The sequence below is a fragment of the Eptesicus fuscus genome, chromosome 22, assembly GCF_027574615.1.
Source record: "Eptesicus fuscus isolate TK198812 chromosome 22, DD_ASM_mEF_20220401, whole genome shotgun sequence".
Taxonomy (NCBI): domain Eukaryota; kingdom Metazoa; phylum Chordata; class Mammalia; order Chiroptera; family Vespertilionidae; genus Eptesicus; species Eptesicus fuscus.
This window is the reverse complement of record NC_072494.1, coordinates 39,774,221-39,786,082: the sequence shown is the minus strand read 5'-3', so window position 1 is coordinate 39,786,082 and position 11,862 is coordinate 39,774,221.

Below are 11,862 nucleotides of genomic sequence, written 5' to 3'. Positions count from 1 at the left end.
CACCGCCAGCTTCTCCCGTCCCCCCCCTTTCCGTCCCACCTCCTCGGTTAGCGTTTCCTCCCCGCGTCCCCACGTCCCCACGTCCCCACGTCCCCACGGGCGGCCCTGCTCCCTTTTCTCTTTCCCCTTCGGCAGCTGCAATACACGGTGTTGTTTGGGGAAGAAACCTGACAGACTCGCCTTCATGCCGGGTGGCGTCCTGGCTTCGGGAAGTGGGGGGAGGGAGGCCTGTCTTTGGGAACTCCAGGGCCTTCTTTCCCTTCGTCTTTTCTTCCCCAGTATACCTTGTTTTTTGTTCTCCTCTTATTAGGAATTCCCAAGTGAATTTTATTGATGTGGGAGTGGAACAGATGCTAAAAGCTACCCGGGATTTTGTTTTTAATTTTGTGGTTCCTCCCCTCCCCGCTCCCATGCGTAAAACGTTCTGTGTAACCTCCATTAAATTTGGTACAAAACCACTCACCAGAGCTGTGGTGTCAGAAAATAAATATATTGTTTCTTACAAAAGTGAACGGCCTTTGTTTGTTTGGGTTCCTGTTGCCACGTGATCAGAAGCATAGCGCCGGTGCATTGGAGGTGACTGATGGGGTGCGGGTAGGGGAGATACATAAAGTGCCTTCACAGCAGAAGCAGAGTCCTTGCTACTGAGTATCTTGTAGATTGTCTTGTTCTGTTCCCAGCTCCGTCATGAAATCCTGGCTGAAGGCAGAGGAACAGCCTTGGTCCCCTGCTGCATGTTAACCTCTAGAGGCTATTTTTTAAAAATATTTTTTTATTGATTTCAGAGAGGAAGGGCGAGGGGAAGAGAGATAAACAATGAGCCTTGGCTGGTTTGACTCGATGGATAGAGTGTTGGCCTGCAGACTGAAGGGTCCTGGGTTTGATTCTGGTCAGGGGCATATGCCCGGGTTGCTGGCTCGATCCCTGGTGGAGGGTGTGCAGGAGGTGGCTGATCAGTGATTCTCATCATTGATGTTTCTCCCTCTACTTTCCTCTCTGAAATCAATCCTAAATAATAAAAGGCTAATATGCTAAACAACCAAACGATGGAACGACCGGTTGCTATGACGCGCACTGACCACCAGCAGGCAGACGCTCAACGCAGGAGCTGTCCCCTGGTGGTCAGTGCACTCCCACAGGGGAAGCACTGCTCAGCCAGAAGCCGGGCTCATGGCTGGCGAGCTCAGCAGTGATGGCAGGAGCCTCTCCTGCCTCTGCGGCAGCGCTAAGGATGTCCAGCTGCTGGCTTAGGACTGCAAGAGGGCCCAGGCCGGGCTGAAGGACCTTCCTGAGTGCACGAATTTCGTGCACCGGGCCTCTAGTAAAAATATATTTTAAAAAACGTCAATGATGAGAGAGAATCATTGATAGGCCACCTCCTGCATGCTACCCCCTCTACTGGGGATTGAGCCCACAACCCGGGCACGTACCCTACCGGAAATCAAACTATGACCTCCTGGTTCATAGGTCAATGCTCAACCACTGAGCCACCCTTGCCGGGCTCCTTCTAGAAGCTATTATTGGTCTTTACTAGGAATGTTTTAGAGGGAATTCAGTGGTGTGAAGTAATTAAGGCCAAAGGTACAGTCATTTTAAAAAGTTTTGAAACGTCCCTGGATCTTGTTAGGAAAAATACTCTTACGATACCTGAAAATCCCGCGTGTGCCCAGTCCACGGGTCCTGGTCCTCTCCGCCTCCTGCCTCACCACCTGCCCAGTGTGCCCTCTGCCACCTGCTGAGTCCACTTCCCACCGCGCGTGCTTCCGCATGGCAGCGGCAGCCTGCGGGGGGCGTGCCTGAGGGATGGCTGGTTGTGCTGGTTGGATTTGTTCTGGTGTATTTCTGTGTTGCAGGTGCTTTTAGCTGAGCGCAGGGGCGTCTGTGTGCGTGTTTGTTCTTAGGTGAGAATCAGTGAGGAGCGGCCGGTGCAGGCATCTGCCGGTGTCCGGTCTGTCTTACCCGTGACGCTGCACAAAGTGCTTTGGCAGCTGCTCTCTCTCTCCTCTTCAGCAGCCCTGTCTTCTCGGGAACACGAGAGCCCCAGACAACTAAACAGATGGCCACCTGAGCACCCACTCTGCCAGTCACCCCAGTGCGCTCTCTTGCTCATTTGTGAGGGCCCCTGTGAAGCAGGAGGTGATCCTCATTTGTAGATGAGAAAACCGAGCTCACGGAGTTAAGAATCCTGACAATCAGATCTGTTCACATGGTCCTGGGTGGTGAACATGCTATGCTGTGGAGAAAGTAGGAGAGCAAAATGAGGGTTTTGTTTCATGCACTTAGCTCTAGTCCTAGGCTCTCCGGCTTTGAAGTGTACAGAAAAGAGCAGAAACAGCTCCGTTTGGGGAGCCTGAGATGGGACCCTGACTAAGGAAGCTGGGACCTGGCATTTGTCCCCGGGTCCGACTTCTTGGGCAGCCCCACCCCCTGCTGCACAGACCAGTGCTGTGGTCACTCACGGGTGCGCTCCAGTTGCTATTGTCCCCAGGAGAGCCCAGGGCGAGAGCTGGTGAACCCCTCTGGGGAGGCGGGGATGTGGCACTCCTGGGGCGCCCCCTGCTGGAGAGCCTGCAGCAGTGCACATCTGCTTCCCAATAATTGAGGTTTTTTTTCGGGGGGAAACAACCCTTATAAACCTTCATTTACTTTATCAGCATATCCTAACATTTCATCACGATGGTATCTGATAAACTTACGGTAAGTTCTTGTGGGGTTCATATACTTATAACAATTTCTAATTTACTAAGATTGCTATGAAATAAAATCACTTGAGAAATGATGCTATTGCATGGAGAACTGGTGATGCTGGGGTTTAAAAGCCAGAGAAAGGGTGATAAAGATGTGTCCTGCTAACATAACCCTGTGAAGGCCCAGCCAGCCTCCTCCCACACACGGGTGCTGCAGGAAGGTGTGATTATAATGTATTTCTTCACTTATTTCTTAAGGACTAATGAGTATGTGGTATTTTCCCTAAAACAGCGTGAAATAAAATAATTCCCTTTTTAGAAGAATCTGCACTTACAAATGAGAACAACCAAACAAGTGTGAACAGCTTCCCTCCGCTCTCAGCCCTCGGAAAGCACTCGGGCGGGAGAAGGAAATGACTGAAGGGTGGGCATGAGAAAATAAAATTTAAAACCATTTTACATGTAGGGGTGGGCGAAAGTAGGCTTACAGTTGTGAGTACACAAAACGGTTTATTCTTGAATTACTGCTTATTTATTAATTATTTTATTTTAGCTGGAGACCTACTTTTGCCCACCCCTGTGTTAAACCCACTCCAAAAAGTGACACGAATTTCTCCCAGGCTCCCTCAGGGCTGGCTTTGTGAGCTGCTGCCCGGCCCTGGTTTGGGTTCATGCTCTGCTGTCATCTTTTGAAATCCTTAATAACCTTAGAATAGGGGGCCCGTCTTCCCGTGTGCACCGAACCCCATAAATTATGAAGCTGGTGCAGGCTGCTGTGAACGAGCGAAGTCACAGGTTCAGGGGCGCCGGGGTCCTGGTCTCTGCTCCTGCTCCTTCCCGGGCCGGGGCCACCGGAGGCGGCGTGACCGCTGAGCTCCATTAACCTGTCTGCACTTCAGTCATTTCCTTCTCCCCCCGAGTGCTTTCCGAAGGCTGAGAGCGGAGGAAAGCTGTTCACACAAGGACGCATTTATTCAAACCGCTCAGAGCGCCGCCTGTGTCGCTGGCCCAGGTGGGGGATTCGCGGGGTGAGTGCAGTCTGATCAGTGCTCAGGGAAAGTGCGGACAGAGAGGAAGGCCTCAAGGCGGAGGCGATGTTTGAACTTCCTCTTGACCGTTGCCTGGTGGAGGGGGGGGTGGAAAAGCAAAGGCCTGGGTGGGCTTTCAGAGGGAGGGGGTAAGACGTGAGCTAGGGTGAGGGGGCAGGTCACGGGGATCGTGGGGCCCAGGCAGGACTGTGAACTTCAAAGGTTTACGAAAGGGAATCGGGTGATCAGGGTGACTCTTCAGAAGCCTTGCTGCCGGTGAGGAAGACGGGCTGGGCTGGCGCGGGGGTGAGAACACAGGAAGCGCACCTGCCCACAGCTCGCGGGTTCTACAAAATCCTAGACGCATCTCTCTTGTTTTCAAAAACATGGCATGGTATAGCCCATGCCGCTTACGTAACGTGAGCCCTACTGCCACTGTTCTCTAGGCCAGACCAGGCGTATTTTTCAAAGTCACGGACTCCTGCATTTAGGAAAAATCATGGAATCTCAATTTGGTGGTAACACTGTAATGACACATGGAAAGCATACGGTTTATAAAGCACAAACACTCCATAGCGGAGGATGTTATTAATAATCGAGGTTAGGAAGAAGGTGTGTGATGAGGAGGATGTGGATAAATATGGCCTCTCCCTCTCTAACAGGCCCCGCCCCTGGACTCCCGTGACAGGCGGCTCTGCTCGCTGTGGGGCCCGCACGCACATCAGCTGCTGCCGTTCTGCTCGGTGCTTGGACGCTGGAGGAAGGAAGGTGGTGTGTGATCACAGCAGAGGAGACGAAAAGGTCAGAAGCCACTTCCTCGCACATTAGAGCGTGGAGAAAGCCAGAGTCCACCGAACACACAGGGGCTCCGTCTTCCCTGCAGACACCCCCTTGGAGCCCCCAGCAATTATGAGGGACCACGGGCTCCCAAAGGACAGGTTTTTAAAAAGCCCTAGGACGGCGGGGAGAGGGGGTACAGGGCCGGGTGGGGCGGCTCCGGGGGCTTGGTTCTCACCTTGTCCTGCCCACCGCTCTGCGGACGGCCTCCCCCTTTTCGCTAGTGGCTGGGGCCAGGGTCGAGGGCAGAAAGAGCTTCTAAATCGCAGTGGTATTTGGTATCTGATTAATTAGTGTTGAGGGGGGGATTTAAGTGTTCAAGATGTTTAAATCGTTAATTGTTTGTTTTTGCCACAGACTAAGTTCTTTCTGTTAAAGACTCCTGGGAGCCTGGGTTATTTCTCATCTTCACCAAGCTTCCAGGAGCTCCTACCCCCCCCCCCCCCCAACAACACACACACACACACACACACACACACACACACACACATTTTCAACATAGAAGCCCACAGCTCCTCGGAGAGCTGCCTCCGGGGACCCTCCCACCCTGTGCCGAAGCCCGGGCTCCCCGCTGGCCCTGGGCTCGGTTCTCCGTGTGGAAGGCAGTGGCTGGGCCCACTCCTGGCTGGAGACGGAGGCCTCACCATGATTCACTCAGTCCCAGGGACCAGGGATCACTGTGATCTATTTTGTTATCCAAACTGCAAAATGTCTCCCAGGCGTTGGTGAAATTCTCTAGTCCAGTTGTCAGTCGAGTTGAGCTACTAAACACTGTTACACACAGATGTATTTATACAAGTGTATGTGTCCCTTTAATGTACTAAGATGCACAAATAATTAAATGCCAGTTCTGAGATGTCAGCACACTGCCGTGAAGGTGACTTTGTTCTTTCCTTGTCCATGAAGCTGGGAAATCCCCAGAATTTTCTTCATTCCTATTGTACTTAGTGCCTGCAAAACCTTTACAATACAATCATCATTATTTAAAGGATTAATAGGACCAATAAAGAAATACAAGGATCAGCCCAGCCGGTGTGGCTCAGTGGTTGAGGTTCGGCCTATGAACCAGGAGATCCTGGTTTGATTCCTGGTCAGGTTGTGGGCTTGATCCCCAGTGTGGGGCGCGCAGGAGGCAGCCGATCAATGATTGTCTCTCATCATTGATGTTTCTATCTCCCTCTCCCTTCCTCTCTGAAATCAATAAAGAAAAAAATCTTTTTTTTAAAAAAAGAAAGAAATACAAGGGTTAGATTTCATATAAAGTATGAGCCAGGCGTCACGGGGCCCAGGAGAGAGCTTCAGCACTGTGTAACGGGGCCTGGTTTCAGCAAGGGCCTTTGTAAGGAGGCCTTACCGCTTCCTAAGCATTGAGCCTCCACCTTACATCCCCCACTAAACGGCACAATGGGGTAGAAGGAAAGTTTGTAGCTGCCCACAGGGAACCTGCATCTACTCGAAGAGATAGGAACTAGCCATGACTGCAGAAGGGAAGTCTATTCTATTCTCACGCAGCACTACCACAGGCCATACAGAAATAATGACTGAGTTAGCCAATACAGACAGACCAGGGCCACACAGAATGAAGTTGTTGTCTTGTGATCAGACCTCTGACCGCTTCCTGCGTTGTTCATCTCTGCCCTCCCCCTTAGCAGGCAGCAGCCCTGGGCTTGGTCCGAGGCCTTCTGCTGACTTGTAATGCGCCCGTCACTAATCACTAAGTACCATCCACATGCTGGTAAGTTACCGTCTCCCTCAGCCTGCTCCTGGGAGTGGCAGGCTCAGCTAGTCAACCCGCACCTCGACTCTGCCTTCTGCGTGACCTGCAGGCACCCCAAACTTAACAAGCCCTAAACGTAACTTCTGAATCCCCCCAACTCTAGTCTCATACCCCACATCCCCATCATGTTAACGGATACCAGGTATACCGGTTAATAATGCAGATTTTTTTCAATAGATGGAGTTATGCATATGTTGATATATATGCGATTTGATATGTATGCTATTTTGTTGTATTGACAGCAAGCTTCAAAGCTTCATATGTCAAATTTGCTGAAGGTGTTAACATCATAGATATTTTTACGCTTAAAAATGTCAAATTTCGTGCCAAAAAAAGAGCATTTGTGGGAGGTTTTAATTCATTACTTTATTTTGGAGAAAAAGTTATCATATACTTCAGGAAACTTATGGTGAACATGCTCCATCTCAAGATATCTGTGAATGCTGGTTTAAACGCTATAAAAGTAATGATTTCGATGTGAAAGACAAAGAATGTCCAGGTCAACCAAAAAAGTTTGAAGGCCAACAATTACAAACATTATTGGATGAAGATGAGTGTCAAACTCAAAAACAACTTGCAGAAAGATTAAACATTACTCAGCAAACAATTTCTGATCATTTACAAGCAATGGGAAAGATTTTAAAGGAAGGAAAATGGGGGCCACATCAACTGAATGAAAGACAAATGGAAAACCGAAAAGTCACCAGTAAAATGTTACTTCAATGGCATGAAAGAAAGTCTTTTTTGCATCGAATAGTGACTGGCGATGAAAAGTGGATTTATTCTGAGAATCCCAAATGCACAAAATCATGGGTTGATCCAGGTCAACCATCAACATTGACTGCAAGGCCAAATTGCTCCGGAAAGAAGACAATGTTCTGCATTTGGTGGGATCAGAAAGGTGTGGTGTATTATGAGCTTCTAAAACCAGGTGAAACCGTTAATACTGATGGCTACCGACAACAAATAATCAATTTGAACCACAATTTGATCATGAAACGACCCAAATGTGCCAGAAGACATGGCAAAGTAATTTTGCTTCATGATAACGCACCATCACACTTCAAAACCAGTTAAATACACGTTAAAAGATCTTGCCTGGGAAGTATTAACACACCCGCTGTATTCACCAGACCTTGCTCCTTCAGATTACCACTTGTTCCGATCGATGGCACACACACTTTCTGAGCAGCACTTCAAAACGTACAAAGAAGTGGAAAATTGGGTCTCTGAATGGTTTGCCTCAAAACAAGAAAAGTTCTATTGGGGTGGTATCCACAAATTACCTGAAAGATGGAGGAAATGTGTTGCTAGAGATGGACATTACTTTGAATAAAGCATTTTTGATGTTTCTCTTGAAATTATCATGTTTTCTTTGATTACAAAATCCACATTATTAACCGGTACACCTGGTAAATGTCTGTCCACCCAGAAGTCATTCCTAATTCCTTCCTCTTCCATTAAACCATCCACAAATCCTTTTATGTCTAGTTCCAAAACCCGTCTTAACTCCGCCCATTTTTCTCCATCCCTCTATTCAAGTTCCTGTCTTCCACCCGGCCTTTTACATTCATTTCTTACCTTCACCCTCCACACTTGCTCTTCCTCAGTCTCTTCTCCACATAGTGGCCGAGTGATCTTAGAAAGTATGGATCATATCAATCACAGACCATTTCCTTTCTTAAAACACGTCAATGGCTTACCAATGTAATTCGTATACAACCCGAGATCTCTAACATGACCCCTGCCCCTCTCCAGCCAGGTTCACCTCATGGCCAACTCTCACTCCCTGTGTCCCAGCCCGACCATTCTCCTTCCAGTATCTCCCGTGTGCCACGCTCTTCTTGCCTCAGGACCCACACACCCTGCTTCCTCAGACTGCCCCTTCCCAGTGACCGCCTCCTGCACGTCCCTCAGGCCTCAGAAAACACCCACTGGCCCCAGCACGAGCACTCACACACACACACACACACACACACACACACACACACACATGCACACGCACACACAATCATTTTTTACAACATCCCATTGTGTCCCTTATAGCAATTGTTTATGCTATCTCACCCACTCCACAAAGAGCCACATAGCTCCTGCTCACTTGTTCACCAGCCTCGAGCCTGGGCCTGCCTCCTGAGAGGGATCTGTCGATGTCGCTGGAGAATGAAAGGAAGGATCAGTGAGCTGGGAGGCCAGGGGAGACTTCGCGGTGGTTGTGGTACCTGAGGTGGTCCCCACAGTAATGCTGGTGGTGGGGGACACACAGCGGGACAACAGGAATGAGGGAATGGAACTGAACAGGTGAAGGCAATCTCGCAGTTGACACAGAGGGAACAGCTCAACCAGAGTAGCTGTTTGAGTAATAGAAGGCAAATTCGAAAAGAAAGGGGAAGAACAGCCCACAAGCCAATAAATTCCTTCTTGATGTGGGGAGCAGAGGGAAACCACTCCGGTCTCCATCAGGAGAATCGCATAAATATTCTAGAAGGTGAGTCTGGCGGAGGCGTGCGGAACGGGCTGAGCCAGGGCAGCCCCAGGCTGGGGGCGCTGCTGGCAGCACGGAGGTCTCTCGGGGCTGAGGGGCAGGCCGCTGGCCACGGCACGGAGTGGAGGGTGACGCGAGAGAGCCGGGAAAGAGCAACACATCTGGGCAAAAAACACCACCGGAAAGCCCTAAGACTGACTCAGTCCTCACAACCACCCTAATTAGCAGGTAGAAGGGCCTCCATTTACATGAGGCTCAGACCACCTGTCCAGGCCACAGAGAAACAGTCTAGTGTCAGCATCTGAACCCCCCAGAGCCTGGTTCTTTTACTCCACGCTGCCCCCTGCTGGCGAGTGGGAGAGAGTGCAGAGAGTGGTAGAAACGTTCAGAAGCCATTCCATAAGAGTTGGTTGAGTCCATTGTGAGCCAAGTCTGTATTGGCTCTGAAACACAGTAGCAGACAAGACGGATAGGCCCCCTTCCCCCGAGAGACAAACAGAAACAGGGAGGCATCAAGATGAGCAGCACTTAGAGGGCGAAGGGAGTGCGTTAGGGGTCAGGGGTCGAAGGCATGTGAAAGGCCAGATTTTTCTCAAAACAGTTCAGTCTGGCCAAAGGGGATGAGTGAAGGTGTGAGGGATAAGCTGGAGAAATAAGCAGGAAGCAGGTCGCAAAGGGTGACAGAAGGCAAGGAAGGGGTAACCCGTTAGGAAGTCACTAACCTGGGGGAGTAGTGCCGAGGGCTAGGCCCACTCATTCAACCAATATTTGAGCACCTGCACGCACCACGCACTGTTCTTTTTTTCCTCCTTAAATCAGATGACGGGCTTAGCAAAGAACGAGGCTTTTAAAAAATGTTTTTATTGATTTTAGAGAGAGAGGACGGGAGAGGGAGAAAGAAACATTGACATGAGAGAGATACATTGGTTGGTTGCCTTCCATTGAACCCACTACCTGGGCACGCCCTGACCGGGAGTTGAACTGGTGACCTTTAGGTGCACGGGATGATGCTCAACCAACTGAGCCACACTGGCCAGAGCCAGGAGCTACTCTTGATGTGGGGACACATCGGTGAAAGGTAAGGTCGGCCTTCATGGAGCTCACAGCCTCGTCAGAGATAAACAGATACGGCGCCCATGTGTAACATCAAGCACTGGTGACACCATGGAGGGGAAGAGGACAGGTGTGGTTTGCTGGGGCTGCCATCGCCAAATACTCCAGACCAGGTGGCTTAACGTACTTAGAGTTCTGCAGGCCAGAAGTCAGGAGCATGGTGTCAGCAGGCTTGGGTGTCTTCTGAGCCTTTCTCCTTGGCTTGCAGACGGCCATGTCTCCTGTGTCTCCACCTGGTCTTCCCTCTGAGCCTCACCTCCTCTTCTTATAAGGACACCAATCATATTGGATTAGGGTCCACCCATACGACCTCTTTTTACCTTAATTGCCTCCTTCAAAGCCCTGTCTCCAGTCACATCTGAGATGCTGGGGGCTGGGATTTCCACATACGAATTCTGAGGGGACATGACTCAGCCCATAACCAGAGGACAGAAGCCTGGAGACAGAGGGAGGGGAAGGGTCTGGAATATTTTATGTAGGATAATACGGGAGGGCCTCTGATTTGAGATCTGAGTGGAGGGAGGGAGCCAACCATACAAACGTCTAGGAGCACACTGCAGGGAGAGGAAACAGCGTAGGCCAAGATCCCAGTGAGGACAGGACTTGGGGTCCCATGACATACAAGACAGAAGGCGGGGGTGGCTGGAGCGCAGCGAGAGGAGAGGCGAGGTGTCCCGGGACGTGGGGCCCCTGTGGTGACTGGCTCTGTGATACGGGAAGCCAGGGGAGAGCTGTGAACAGAAGACTGATGTGATCTGACTTGTGTTTTAAAAGCAATGCCCATGCTGAGAATAAAATGGGGGAGAGGGAGAGGGCAGAAATAGGACTTTGCAATAAATCCAGGCGAGAGACAATGCTGGGACTAGACAGCAGCGAGGGAAGCCTTGAGAACTGGCCAATTCTGGATACAGTTTGAGGAGATCCAGCAGGACTTACTGATGGATTCGATGTGAGAGAAAGAGGAATGAAGGGAAATTCCAAGCCACTGGGTGAACAGTGGTGCCGTCTGCCTAGACGAGGAAGCTGGTGGGAGAGGCTACATTTGAGGAAGTGTGAGAATTGAGAGTTGATCGTGGGCAGGGGCAAGTTTAATACATATTAAATATCTTACATACCCATGTGGTGCTAGTGAGTACACAACTGGAAATGAGAATTCAGGGGAAAGGTTCAGATTTAAGATATAAATTTAGGGGACATTGTATAAATGAGGTCACTGGGGATGAGTGTAGGAGAAAAGGACTGAGCCCTGAGACAGCCCAACACTTAGACTCAGCAAAAGTCTGAGAAGGGAGATGAACACCAAGGAGTATCTGTCATGGCAGCCAAATGACAAAATATCCCAAGGCTGCTGCTGAGAACCTGAGAAAGAAGACGGGACAGTGGCCACTGGCCTGAGCACTCAGAGGTCAATGATGATTCTGACAAGAGCCGTCTGCATGGATGTGGAAGGAGTGGGCACCTAATCACAGCTGGTTCACGATGAGTCAGGTGGCAAGTATGAAGAACTCCTTTGAGAAGCTTTGTTGTAAAGGGGAGAGAAAAAAACAGCACAGTTCCAAGATGTGGGAAAAAATTTAACAGGAAACTGTACAGCATATTTGTTTGCTACGGCAATAGCTGACAGGAAATGAACATGCAGAAGAGGAGGAGTCAGTGTAAGCTGGAGGGCTGGCCTTGGGCAGGAGGAGGGGTGGTCCATTCTCAGTAACAGGAAGGCCTCTGGCCACCAGCACAAACGGGTTAGCGGACTTGGTGGTGGGCGTGGTGGGGGGACCACATCTCTCTTCTGATTGCTTTTACTTTCTTATAGTTATTGTCAGAGTGAGGATGGGGAGGGGAGACTGAAGATCAAGGACAAAGAGATGGGAATAGATTCACGAAATAAACTAGGTAGGGCACACCTGAACTGATTAAAACAGAGGAAACCGTGAGAGT